This window comes from Typopeltis vanoorti, chromosome 17 (genome assembly GCF_054136105.1).
Source record: "Typopeltis vanoorti isolate ZY-2024b chromosome 17, IOZ_Tvanoo_1.0, whole genome shotgun sequence".
Taxonomy (NCBI): Eukaryota; Metazoa; Arthropoda; class Arachnida; order Uropygi; family Thelyphonidae; genus Typopeltis; species Typopeltis vanoorti.
In genome coordinates, this window is record NC_143565.1 from 66,908,016 (window position 1) to 66,922,562 (window position 14,547).

The following is a 14,547-nucleotide window of genomic DNA, read 5'->3' on the forward strand; positions in this document are numbered from 1 at the left end:
ATCTCAATATCTTCAACTGTATAAATATTTTAGTTAACATTACTAATTACTATGAAAAATATTGCATCAATATGTTAAATAGCCAATGACCTGCATGGATTGAACTAAAGAGTTCACAAAATCACAAGACTGAAAAAATAATTCTGAACTATTCTTAGGGCCAGTAGAAGTAAAACATGGGATACTACTCTTTAATGTACTAAATATTGCATTAGTATCAGCTAAAACACTCATATAGCCATTCACTATGATGATTATAAAACACAAATTTCAAAATTATATAATGACATTTCTTCCTTTAATGAAAGAGATGTTATATATAAATTAAGAAAATGTGAATTTCAAAAATTAAAACTAACATGTCTTAATAATTAACTCCAAATAAAACTGAGAACCTACAATTCACATACACTGATCAGTTATTGAAATGAATATTTTAGCCTGAGGATTATTTAAAAAAAAAAAAAAAAATGAAGGACTCAAATGATACGGAATAATCTTGCATATCAGACATTCAGCTTCTGTTAGTCTCAATGATGTAGTTCAATGTAATACCTCCCCATTTTCTTAAAACTTTCTAAATCCCAAGTAGTTCTAAATGTTCTCAAGCTTTCTAATCTTTTCAATTTTTTAATAGTATTGTAGTATATCATTTCTTTTCATTTTGATAATTTTCCATTCTTATTCTTTCCTTCAAATTTAATATCTTTGTACATCATATCTGCCAGTTTTAATAACTTAATCTTCTTTCTAGTTCATTTTGTTTACTTATCTCTCTAGCATGCTCTGGCACTAAATCTTCAGGTTTCTTTTTATTTGTACCACAATCATAATAGTGAACTCACTGGCTCAAAAGATAATCTACTTAATAGTTAAATAAAGGTCCAATGTCTCACACAAAAGATCCACCAACAAAGTTGGAACAGAAAAATTGAATCACTGAATTAATTATATAAAGATAACAAATTATTTAAAGCAAGCAAAACAATTCATTTGAAATGCGATGTGCCAAGGTGTGTTGGATGTATGCCTTGCTATCAAATACATTTAAATATTAAATGTTATTCCCATATCTCTGAGCAACATACACCATAGGTATGGGAATAATATTTAATGTGTTTTGGGGGATCTTTTCAATGCCATAAAATAAATTTGTTTCAATATTTCAAAGAATATTTTCCATTATGCCAAGTAAAGCATAATGCACTGAATTTTTTTTTATCTATTCCTTATCAGACGTGGAAACACTTTTTAAGAACTACTTCCATGTAAATATCAAGTGGATATTTACATGGAATATAGAATAAAATTAAACTGAATAAAAAATTAGATGTTTATGTCTTACTTAGAGGCACTTTTAAAATATGAAGCCTATATGATGTCGAACAGCTTCTCATTAGTTTCTCACAAAATCAACCATTACAGATCTGTCAGGAACCATGTTTTGGAAACCACTGTCATAGATGATACATCAACATACACCAACTGTGGTATAAGAAAAAAATTCTATTCCTTTTATAGCTGCTATATTTTCTTAAATATAAAAAAAAAAAAATTATGCTATAATCGCATACCAAGTGTTTAAATTTCAAAGTTAAATAAATAATATTCTATAAAAATCAAATCAATCTTAGAAATAATAACTAGAAAAGTAAATTCTATCCTTATCACCATATAAGAATAGAAAAACGAGAGATTCAGTAAACTACCAGCCTGGTGGACTGAAAGGTTACCTTCAACCAACAGGTAACTGAATAGAATCACGTCATGAGACTGGAGGCTTGTAATTGTCTTCACACAGCAGATGAATTTCATCACAAGGTGCGAGACAACTGTTTACTTGAAGCCTGAAGTGGCTTAGGAAAAAAGTTCCATGTTTGGTCTCTACAATTACAGATTATGTAAAAACTAAATAAAAATACCAAAAATATATACAAAACTAAAGAAAGTAAAAATCTTTAGTGTGCAATAAGTGAAGAACCAAGCATAAGCAAACAGTTTCAGAATGAAGTAACTTCATGATTGGGCTATATATAGAGACTAATGACTTCACATCAGTTGCCTTAGTATACCATAATGTAATGCACATATCCTTACAATGACAAGTATAATTCCATGCATTATGGAAAGGGCCATTATCCAGACCAGTTTCAACATTTATTGGGGTCTCATCAGCAGGAGACAGACCCAGAAGAGATACCAAGGTTGAAGTAATGCAGAAGTCATATACTTACCACATACAAGTAGTCAAAAGGTGTCACACCTTATTACTAAACTGTGGATTACAGATAGATGTCATGAAGTTACTTCAGGTGCAAACTTTGTTTGCTTACACTTGGATAAAAGGATGAAAACAAGAATATAATTTCTTGGCATCTTTAATTTAAAGTACAGTATATGTTGGCATATAGGACGAGGCCTAAATTTTAGGTTTTAAGCTTATGTCGGTTGTATAAGATGACCCTCCAATTTCTTTTTTCTTGTATTGCAATGTTAGGTATTGTTGTTATATCCATTATTTTTATATCTATGCATATCTGTTATTCTTTTGCATAGCACAGATTTAGTATTTACGTGAATTACACTAATTAAAAGTGATTAGCCCTAATTTTGATTAATTATTAATTTTGCATTTTTTTTAAATTTTAGGATTATCATTTAAAATCATGGACCCAGCAACAAAATGAAGAAAGTCTGAAGCTTGATTTAAAAGGGTAATTGAAATGGCAAAGCAAACTAATAACTGTGCTGCTGCAAGAAAGTTTGACATAACCGAGAAGATGGTAAGAGAATGGAGGAAAAAAGAAGATATTTTTAAAAAATTGCCAAAAAAAATGTGCGATGAGAACGGCGATCACCCGATGGCTGCAACTGGAAAATCATGTCACAGAATGGACATTTGAACAAGGCAGAATGGTTATCTTGTTACAAGAAATATGATTAGAATACATGCACTAAAATGGTCAAGATTGAATCCGGATGAAAGTATAGAATTTCAAGCTATTTCAGGATGGCGTAATCATTTTATGAACAGACAAAATCTGGTAATACAACAAAAAACGAAAATTGCTCAAAAACTACCCACAGATCTTGACCACAAACTTACTAGTTTCCATAAATTTATTATTCAGTTGAGACAAGAACATAAATTTCTATTGTCAAATACTGGAAATATGGATGAAACTCTTATGAGCTTTGATATGATAAGCAATAAAACAGTGGAGTCTAAAGGTAGTAAGAGCGTGCTAGTTCGAAGTACAGGTCATGAAAAACAAGGTTTACGGTTGCGTTTTCATGTTTGGCTGATGGAACCAATGATCATCTTCAAATAAAATTAAACCCAAGATAAAATTTCCTTCAGGTGTTTTTGTACATTTTCACAAAAAAGGATGGATGGACAAAAATGGTGTGAAATAATGGATAAATAATGTGTGGAACATGCGAACAAGTGGTATAACAAAGAAACGCAGTTTATTAATATGGGATATGTTTCGTAGTCATTTAACTGAGAATACTAAAAGTCTTCTAGAAAAAAATAACACAAAAATTGCTGTTATACTAGGTGGTTTAACTTCTATATTGCAACCACTAGACATCTGCTTGAATAAACCATTTAAAGATCATATGTGAGAAGAGTGGAATAATTGGATGTTGACTGGTGAAAAATCATTTACAAACGGTGGATCTACGCGAGCTGCATAACTTGATATGTTGTGCAATTTTGTGATCAAAGCATGGAATAAAATAAAAGTAGAGAGGGTAATAAAATCATTTAAAAAATGTGGTATCTCTAATCTTATGGATGGTATGGAAGATGATCTGTGAGACACTGATGATGATGATAACGAAATCAATTCACCGGATTCGAACTGATTTCCATATGACAATCATTTAAACAATGAATCTGAAGAACTATTTTCAACAGATGATGAAGAAAATTAACATGGAAATTTAGGTTAATAATTATTATTTGTTTTTTAAGACTTACATCTATTGTCATATTTAAAATAAATTTATTTAACAAAAAAGTAATCTGATTTGTTTATAAACACTGCCTATTTTCTTATATAACGATGTATTGTAATTACCTAAATGTTCATCCAAGAAATTAAGCTTCCCTTTTTATACTCACCGTATGAGACGACCCATGATTTCAAGGAGTTTTCTGTAGTATTTGAGTCGTCTTATACACCGACATATACAGTATAATCAAGTGAAAAAACTTTCAACATCTATCTCTAATCCAGAATTTTAGTAATGAGGTGCGACACCTTTTGTCTACTTGTATATGGTAAGTATATGACTTCTAAATTACTTCAACTTTGATCTCTCTTCTGAGTATGCTGTACTTGCCTGTAAGGATATGTGGCTTGCATTATGGAATACTAAAGCAATTGATGTTAAGTCATTAGCCTCTATATACAAGTAGCCAAGTCACGAAGTTACTTCACACAAAAACTTTGTTAGCTTACATTTGGATAAAGGATGAAACCAAGAATATAATTTCTTGGCATCTTTAATTTAAACAAAACACTGCAAAAGAAAGAATGTGAGAATTGTAATAATCATATACAATTTTTTACAGAAAAATAATTGAATAAGTCAAGTCAACAGCTTACCTGTAGATTCAACTATACAAACATTATTGAAGAAAAAATGAACCCGACTGAAAACAAGAACCAAACCCTGTAGTCTCAGTGGCAAACCCTGAAGAAGACAATGATTCAGCCAGAGAGATATGTGGTGAAGTTGTCTGCAAGGATAGAAAAATAAGAATCCCATGGTGTATACAAGAAGTTAAAAAAGAAGTCAAAGAAATGAGGAAAGCATATCGAAAGTTCCTAGCAAAGAAGTTGGCAACACCCTAAAAGAATATAGAGAAAATTATAAGAGAGCTAAGCTATGTGTATAAATAGCTAAACAAAAGTCATGGAAAGACTGGTAAGAATATAGAAAATAAATATCAAGGTGGTGGCTATTGAAAAAGTTTAGAAATTGAAGAAAAAGCAATGCAAATGGAATTATAGATGGCAAAGATGACCTGATAACTGATGATAAGGATATCCTCGATGTCCGGAGTAATTACTTTGAAAGACTTAAGAAACAAGCAGTAACAGATTACTAGAACATTTTCAAGAGGAATGCAAAGAGGAGTACATATTCAATACCTAAGGTAGAAAAAGCCAAAAAAAATTGAAATGAAGAAAAGCAGCTGGAGTAGATGATATTTGACTAGAAATGTGTAAGTATTGAGGTAGTGGCTATACAGCATTATTAAGAAAGTCTGGTCAGAAGGTCGAATCCCAAGTGATTGGGTTAGAGCTCTAATAGTTCCCATCTATAAAATAGGAAATTTATTTATTTATTCATTCATATGGAGTTACCTCCTTTTCTCCCACATCCCTATTGGGGAGAGTTGAGCCCCCTCAAGGGGGGGGGTTAAGTATTTATGACAGTAGATCGATGTGTGTTCACGGGGCCAGTTTGCCTGCTTGTGGGATGAAAAACCCCAGATAAACTGGTGGAAAAAACCCTACTGTCCACGCCCAAGACTGGCTAACTTCGCTATGGCTGAAGAAGATCCTTAAGCTCCTCAAGTCACTGACAGGAATCAAACTTAGGGCTCTCCTTCCCCAGGAATATGGTTGCAAAGACACTAGGCTAACTTCGCAGACAAATAGGGAATAAAACTGAATTTGAGATTACAGAGGAAGGTCTCTACTAAGTGTTTCAGCTAAAATTTAAGCAAGCATACTTGAAAAGAGGTTGAGAAAGATTGCAGAAGAGAAATTTGGAGAAAAACAAACTGGGTTCAAGCTAAATAGAGGTTGTCAAGATTAGATTTTCACTTTAAGACAAATAGTTGAGAAATCGTGGGAATATGACAAGGATCTGTACTTTAATTTTTTATATCTGGAAAAGACATATGACAAGGTGTCAGAAAAGCTTTCAAAACGCTACAATTATATGGGGATAAATCGAACATTAAGTTGCAAGTCAACAGTTAGAATTGAAGGAAATACAGTAAGATGGTTTAATGTAAAATCCATCTTAAGGCCTAATATTCGAATTGGAAATGTCAAACTTAGTCTTTGCTTTATGCAGATGATGTTGTACTTCTAAACACATCTAGTGCACATGTCCAGGATTCTCTTTATAGATTGAATAGCAATTGTAACAAATTTGGTATTTAAATCAGCAATAAAGAGACCAAAACTATGAAAATAAGCAAAAGTAGTGAATACATCAACTGCATTCTGAATGGAGAGCCTAAAGAACAAGTAAAATATTTCAGCTATTTAGGCATAGTGAAAATAGACAACAGAATAAGCAAAGCTGGTATGGTTGGTAGCCAGATGAATAAATTTATATGGAATAATAGAGAAATTAGCCAAAAGATTGAACTAGCAGTATACAAGACAGTGCTCAAACCAGTTTTAAGTTATAGATTATGGTGTTAGGTCAGAAATAAAGCACTTGATCAAAAATTTTTCTCAGGATCACATATATGAGGGTCCTGAGAAAAATTAGAGGAGCGAACTGATGGCATCAATGGTAGAATCATAGTAAAAATGAAAATATTAGAAAGGAACACGAGATTATTAGCATTCAAGAATTCAGCACAGCTAATCTGAGGTGGTATGGCCACTTAAATAGAATGGGGTAGGAAGGGTTACCAAAATAGGTGTTTGATGCCAAGATGACAGGAAAGAGACCCAGAGGAAGACCAAGGTCTAGGTAGACTGATTCAGCAGAGGTGCCTTAGAAGCACAAAATGTTAGATATGACAATATGGGAGTTCTCACAAGTAATAGACTGATTTGGAGAGAAGTTATTGATAGGGATTAATAATAATATACACTTAAGTAGCTCTGTCATAGTAACCTGAACACCCCTTAGGGTTACTTATCAGAAGATTGTGATTGTGTGGGATGCAGAATGATGTTCTATGCTCAATTTGTACACATGAAAATACTTCACATGCACATTATACAGCCTCTGTCAAGTCAAGTTTCCACAAAAAAGGGCTCTGCCAAAATCAATGAGTATTCCTGCTATAAGGGGATGCCTTCTGATTGGAGAAAATGCCAACCAAATCCATTAGGAGATAGACAGTCTTCCTGCTCAACAAAAGACCAGCCCCCCCCCCGCTTACTGGTAGACCTGCATTGGCAAATTGCATGTCAGGTCTCCTCGGCAGGGATTCCAGTCTGTTCTCCAATTCTCTTCTCCATGCAGTGAAAATGATACCCTTCAACATCACTTAAACTTTGAGAGTACATCAGTTAAAACAGTGGTGCTACAGGCTAGCTGCCAGTTAGTGCACTGGCCCGAAACCCAACAACAAGTCAAGAGGCTTCCAGGTCAACTGTCACAAAATCCTACTGCCAGGTCATAAACCCGGAGGGGGAGTCCACATATGGTAGGTGAGTGAAACTGTCGAGGATGCATTATGGCAAGCAGACTGGTCACTCTCTGTATGGATATCATGTCCCAGAATCTACCTCCTCTCACTGCACATTCTGCTCTATCCTTTCATCAAAGCACAAATAAACTAATGACGAATCATACAATAACAGTGTCACCGTGACAAAACTGAATCTCCTTCATAAACTAACCCAAACAAAAAAGACGACTAATCACAACACAAAAAACATGCCAGAATCTCCTCAATAAAAAACTCATTTGCACATCCACTTTACTAACATCTGTAGTATTAACATCAAAAAAAACTATGTTCACCATCATTTATAGTCATCCAAACCTATTACTCATGAAAGAAACCCAAATAGCATCTACATCCAACACTGTTCACTTCCATTGTCCAAATTACACACTTCACAATTCCTTACACCACAAGGGTGCCTTTGTGAGATCGGACATTGCATGCCAGAAAGTGAAGACTAATTTAGAATTCTCAGATTTTAACCTCCTCTGACTTAAGGTTCCTTGCCACATTTTGTAATATTCATCTCTTGAAATAAACATTCTCCAAACTCTGATAACAATTCAGACCTCTTCACATTACTTTCCATGAAACTTCAGTCATAAAATAGTGAGGTCATTCTTCCTAGGTGACCTCAATGTCAACATCACTGACCGAGGAGAGGAGAGGCAGTGGTGTTATATATATCAAGCTGGAGGAGAGGCAGTGGTGTTATATATATCTACCTACATAAATTCCTGATAGCCCTCTTCTGGATTTCTTTTTAACCAGTTCTCCTTCCAGCTATATACCACAGAGGTAATCTCTCCTCTCAGTAACTCAGACCACAATCTTATGCATCTCCTCTCTTACACAAAGTCATTCCTCCAACCTCACATTCCAGATGCAAAGAAATATTTTAAGAAAGCTTTAAGAAAATGACAGGGCTAATAATAATGAAAAAGATTCATCACTACTAACATAAGAAATGACTACTGAAAAATATCACCTAAACATAATGGGTGGTAAATGACCTTTATGTGAAACACCACCTATCATACCTGAAGGATAATCAGCTGATACTATGTTTAATCACCAAAACAGGTCTTTCCTTATCCCTCCTCAATCTCTTATATGTGAAGTGAGAGTGATATCAAGGGCAAAGTCATACTATACTGATTCAAAACTGCCTCCATTTGAGGTTATAAATAGCAGTAACGCAGTTCCTATAAAGCCAGTTGCTAGACAGCACATAAAACTAAATCTGGCAATGAAGTATCAGTTTCCCAACCAGTGCATAATCCTAATAACCCCCCCTTTTTTTTTTTGTTATGTGAATCCAATATGCAAAAACTTCTTATACACACTATACCCATTATGTAATGAGAGCGATTTTTTATTTATTTTTTACAAGATAGCCCGTTGAATAAAAGTAACAAACCTGTTTATGGTTTTGACCACTATAGTGTGTTGTAATCACAGGTGCAACTTTCAAGTCATGTGATGCAGTAGTTTTTGTGTGGCAACTGTTGAAGTAAGAGTGTGTCAGAAGTTGCATCATGAAGCAGAGATATGATAAAATTTTACTGTAAATTTGGAAAAAACAGTACAGAAATATACTAAGACCTAAAAAAATTTACGCCAATGACTCTCTGAGCCTTGCACAGATGTTTCAATGGTTTTTAATGTTTAAGGATGGGGAGAGGGAATCCCTGGGGGATGAACCATGCTGTAAATGGTCAGTTTCTGCCATGCAGAAACTGACCGTCGCCCATGACAGACGAATAATCACTAGGCTACTCGTTGTACAGCTTGGTGTTGGTAAAGAAATGGGCAGAATAATCTTAGCAAAGAGATTTGCACAATAGGAATATTTGTTCAAGGTTTGTGCAACACAAGTTGACACACGAGCAGAGAGAGAGCACTGGGTTGCATGTTGTCAAAATTTCATCCATACAGTTGATCAAGATTGTGATGTTTTCCAAAGAACTGTCACCGGTGATGAAAGTTGGTTTTCAGTTTGATCTGGAAACAAAACACCAGGACATGGAATGGCATAGAATGTCTTCTCCCCAGCAGAAGAAAGTCAGGTTGCAAAAACCATGTGTCAAGACAACGGTCACTATTTTTTCGACGCTGTTGGAATTATCCACTGCAAATTTGTTCCTAAGGACACCACAATGAATGGGCAGTATTATTTATGAGTAATACAATATCTGTACACCCATGTGTGACGTGCCAACTGTTCCACAATTGGTTTGTGTGGCGCAACAACATGCTCACACACTGCACTGCCTGTGAAGCAGTTTCTGGCTTCAAAGTCTATCTGAACAAGCATCTCAAATCTATTTGCCAGATTTGGCTCGCACAGACTTTCTCCTCTTCAAAAAAAGATGAACTGTGCCTTGAAAGGGGAGTGCTTCAGTGACACTGAGGAAATCTAACATGAAGTGACCCAGAAACTGAAGGAGGCCCATTCAGGACTTCCATGCCTTCAAATACCTGTACGACAGATGTAAATGTTGTGTGGAGCTGGAGGATGATTATTTTGAATCTGTGTAATTGACAATTCCAAATACAGTTCTTTGTTTTGATATAATTGTTGTTGCATTACTTAACAGGTACACTGTATATGTAATGTATAATAAGTTTACAAACTTACCCAGTTTGTAAACTTATTATAGATTAGAATTGTGGGTAGGCTAAATATTACACAATTTAGGAAAACCTGCTCGAGAGATACCAAACTACTTTTTTCAAGCCATTTCAGACCTCTAATAAGCAGGATGGTAGTTTTACACTAGGTAAGAAAAGTTCTCTACACTGCTAGATCATGCATGGAGTGACAAATAGTGCAGTATGCAGACCACATAATAACATGGAGCCAAATGGTCACCTATCTAAGAGTATATTTTATTGCACTGCATATTCCTTTTCTCTCCCCAACTTCAACCAGAACATAAGAAAAATCAAAAAATTAAAGAAATCCTACCAAACTCTGCATCAACGTCTGCAGCATAAATGCAAACATATATGCTGCATGCTACCGTTTACAGACATTAGATTTGGCTATCTGTTTTCTGACCAACACACAACATTCTAGTGCTCTTATGCTTTATATGACTCCTTCACAGTCATAAGGATGGCACTTACTTGTTTTCAAGTATAATAGTCAAGTAAATGCCAATTTTGAATCCTGAATTTCTCTGACTTAAGGTTTTCTTGTTTATAATACAATATTCATTTGTCTCAATACTCCTGTACTTCTGAAAAATTACAGTAGTCATCTTCCTTAGCTCACTTTAATCTCAAAAAATCCATCTCTTTCTCTTCTCAGTGTTCCTGACCAAGCTGGAAGACATTTGCTATCTTCCAGCTTGTATCTCCTATTATCAGCTAATAGGAGATACAGACATTTGGTTGTGTCTAGGTAACAGGTTACGCCTGGTTGTTATCTTTTTCCTAACCAATCCCCCATCCAAGTATACTGCAAAGAAAAGATCCTACTTCAGCAACTCACGAAAAATCCAATATCTTCTTCAAACTGGCCAAATGAAGCGAAACAAAGTCAAGTCTCTTCATCCTTTAGTTCCAAGATTATCCCAAAATTCACATGACAGTGATATTTCTCTGAGAACCATAGTGATGGTATCAGCTCATCTACTTACCTTTAATCCAAACATATTATGAAGTTACAGAAATGCCATCAGATACTATTATAGAGAACTCAGCCCATTTTCTTCAGAAACTGTCAAATATTTCTATTTCATGGTCTGAACGTCTAGATATAGTCTCTCTGTATACAAATGGACTGGTAATTCAGGTCTTTAAGTTTGTACACTCATTACTACTTTTGACACTATTTAAGGACTTGACCAATGTAGACCAATTAAAAACACACAACATTTTGTACACAAAAAAGACATCACACTAGAAAAAAGTATTTATGAGCCAGTTTTGATGTCGCTGCCCTTTTTACAAATGTCCAAATCAATGACACAATTCTTTTACAGGACAAATTGCTGACCCATATCACAGCACTCTTTGCTCATGTGGTCTGAAAGGTTCTTGGCTTAACAATGAAAAAAAAAAAAAAAAGAATTTATAATTTCAAAATTACTTTTATTTTTCAACATAATCTCCATTTAGACTAATACATTTATTTCAGTGCCATTATCCCGTCCATGTAGTGGTTCTTAGTAAGATCTATAAAATACCCATCTACAGTAAAATCACCTCTTGATTCTAAGAAAAACGCTGACCAGCGAGGAAGAATTTTAGTTTTGGGAAGAGATAGAAGTCAGAGGGAGCCAAATCTGGGAATAGGGTGGATGTTCCAACAATTCATAGTGCAGATCCCTTAATTTTCCCATTGCTAAAACACCTTTATGGGCAGGTGCATTGTCCTGATGAAAGATGATTTTTTTCTTCTGCAAACCGGGTCTTTTCTCACAAATTTTTTTGTCTAGTCTGGTTAAAAGATCGGAATAATATTCTTCGGTTATTGTTTAATTCTTTTCAAGATAATTAATAAACAAAATGCCTTTAGCATCCTAAAACACCAATGCCATGACCTTTCCTGCTGATGGAAAACCGACTTTGTCTTCTTTGGTACTGAACAACCGGCTTCTGTCCATTGTTTTGACTGCTGTTTGGATTCTGGTGTGTAATGGTGAATCCAAGTCTCATCCATAGATGCACAATCCAAGCACTGTTCAGAGATTTTAATGCGAGTGCATTTTTGATCTGCTGTGAGCAAGTGCAGCACCCAACTTGGGCAAAGCTTTTTCATATGCAATTCATCATGCAAAATATATCCTACAGGTTCTTTTGAATTGCCTATAGTCTCACAATTTCACGCACTTTGACTCGCTAGTCATCCAATAGCATATCATGCACTCGATCAATGATTTATGTGTTGTTACACTTTTTTGACGTCCTTCACGTGGATCATCTTCAAGGCTGGTACAGCCACATTTAAACTCGGCAGTCCATTTCTTAATTGTCAAAAACAAAGGAGAAGAGTGTCCATAAACTTTTATAAACTTCGAATGAATTTCTTTTAGAGTTAAACCTTCTTTTACAAAGAATTTTTGAACTGCACAATACTCAATTTTATCCATTTCAAGGGATAAAGACAGCTGTAAAAAACAAACTACTTGATGACTTGCAATTTCACATGGATGCTTATGACAGATGTACCAACTTAAAAAAAAAAAATCTTGCCGATAGTGTTGCCATCTATGGTCGATGCAGGGAACTTTTCAGACCACCCTCGTACTACGTTCTGGCTATTTTGTATGGCAAAATACTTTTTACATGCAAAAAGAAGGCACAGCATGGGCTCACCCCCCCCCCCCTCTCTCTCTCTCTCTCTCTCAACTGCGAAATTTTATATGGAAGCTTTTGAGCAACATGCTCTAGATTCCTATACTTTAAAACCCAAAGTAGATACATTGGGATGTTTTCGTTGTCTGGTTCCATGGCTGCTGGACATTAGACATTGTCCTCAGCCACCTAAACAAACAACACAAATGCATACAATTTACAATTGAAATTCAGAACACACACTTCCTTTTCTAGATAAACCTGTCACACGTCTTCCTTCCAACAACCTTTCCTTCACTGTTTACTGTAAGCCTAAACATACTAGCCAATATATACACAAACTCTTACCACCACCTAACACAAAAACTAGATGTTATTAATACACTAAAAAACAGGGCTTTGAAGATATTCTCCAGTGAACAAGCACTTAAACACGAATTAAAAATTACCAGCAATACCTTCCTGAAAAATGTCTACAGAAAAACTATCAACAAAATTCTTCGCAAGACCCCACTTTAAAATAATAATAAACTAAATTACAATAAAACTGTAGCCATTCCATACATTAAAGGGATATCAGACAAAATAAACAGAAATACAACCTTAATGCTACCTTTAACCTCTCTACCGGCTGAGGTGGATGAAATAATGAGACCAACTTGCACTTCTTATCCATGTTATTCAATAGGTGTTACAGAATCATATCCAGATTTATCTGAACATATATATACATCCTGGCCGGTTGGAGGTTAAACCTCATGCAAAATTAAACTTATTAAACTCATCCAAGGATTCACTTCCTCTGCTGGCTGACTCTGGAGTATACCATATTAATTGCACGTGTAATTGGCCATATAGGTGAAACAGGACTCACAATTCCTATCAGAAAAAAAGGAACATAAGCAGCACATTAAATTTAACAACTATGGTAAATCTGGCCTTTCTGATCATGCCCTGAATACTCCACATAAAATTGACTGGAAAGGCACCCGTTGTTTACTTCACACTAAAATGTGGTATGAGCATAAATTTAAGGAGGCCTGTGAAATTCTTATTAACCACCCTAATCTTAACAATGGTGGTCTAAAAAATTCCAAGAATATGAATGGCACATATTCTACCCACACAACCTCTTGGTCCAAGAGTTAATTATAATTAGGAGTATAAGTAATCTAGGATCTTAACTCTAATATAACAACACTTGTGTTAAATTATGGATCAAACAACCACTTTTGCTATATTAAAACAATCTATATGAATTTGTTCTCTGATGCTGTAAATAGAATATAGAATTGATGTAGTGTTTTTCTTTTTCACTAGAGGTCAGGCCAGTAGAATAATGGTTGATCAAATCATTGTCACTTTAGCATACTGTTTGAAATGTAATTTAGCTTGTCTTTGTATATATATATATATATATATATATATATATATACGTGTATACTCCAGATGATGACCTTAATATGAAGATCGAAATGTAAGGAAATTGAAGTAATTATTCCTAACACAGTTGTCTCCATAATTTTACTGAAATGAATACCAATGTAGACAATAATATCTTATTTCCAATATTTCACAAGAATTAAAATTGGCATAATCAGGGGAATAATTGAATAGCATCACGATGTGCACAAAAGCACTACATCATCAAGCGAGACTGAACAGGAAAAAGAGAAAGCTTACAGTCCTAACGAGCACCAATGCCACACATTGGTTTTGATTCAGTGTTCTTGGACGTTTGGCTGATTGTGTGCAGATGAGTTTCCCAAATGAGGGGCAGTTAGATGCAACTC

At 34.8% G+C, this 14,547-nt stretch overlaps 1 protein-coding gene across 5 annotated transcripts in view; it reads right to left on the reverse strand.

The window, feature by feature from the left end:
* Positions 1-14,547, reverse strand: part of Topors (Topoisomerase I-interacting protein) — a 207,028-nt gene that overhangs the window by 171,623 nt on the left and 20,858 nt on the right. For 3 of the 5 annotated variants that reach the window (XR_016549645.1, XR_016549644.1, XM_090406797.1), the window contains exon 2: positions 1,346-1,533. The gene's annotated coding sequence lies outside the window, so the exon portion shown is untranslated. The remainder of the gene's footprint in view (positions 1-1,345; positions 1,534-14,547) is intronic. The other 2 variants (XM_090406798.1, XM_090406799.1) reach the window with 2 other exon arrangements.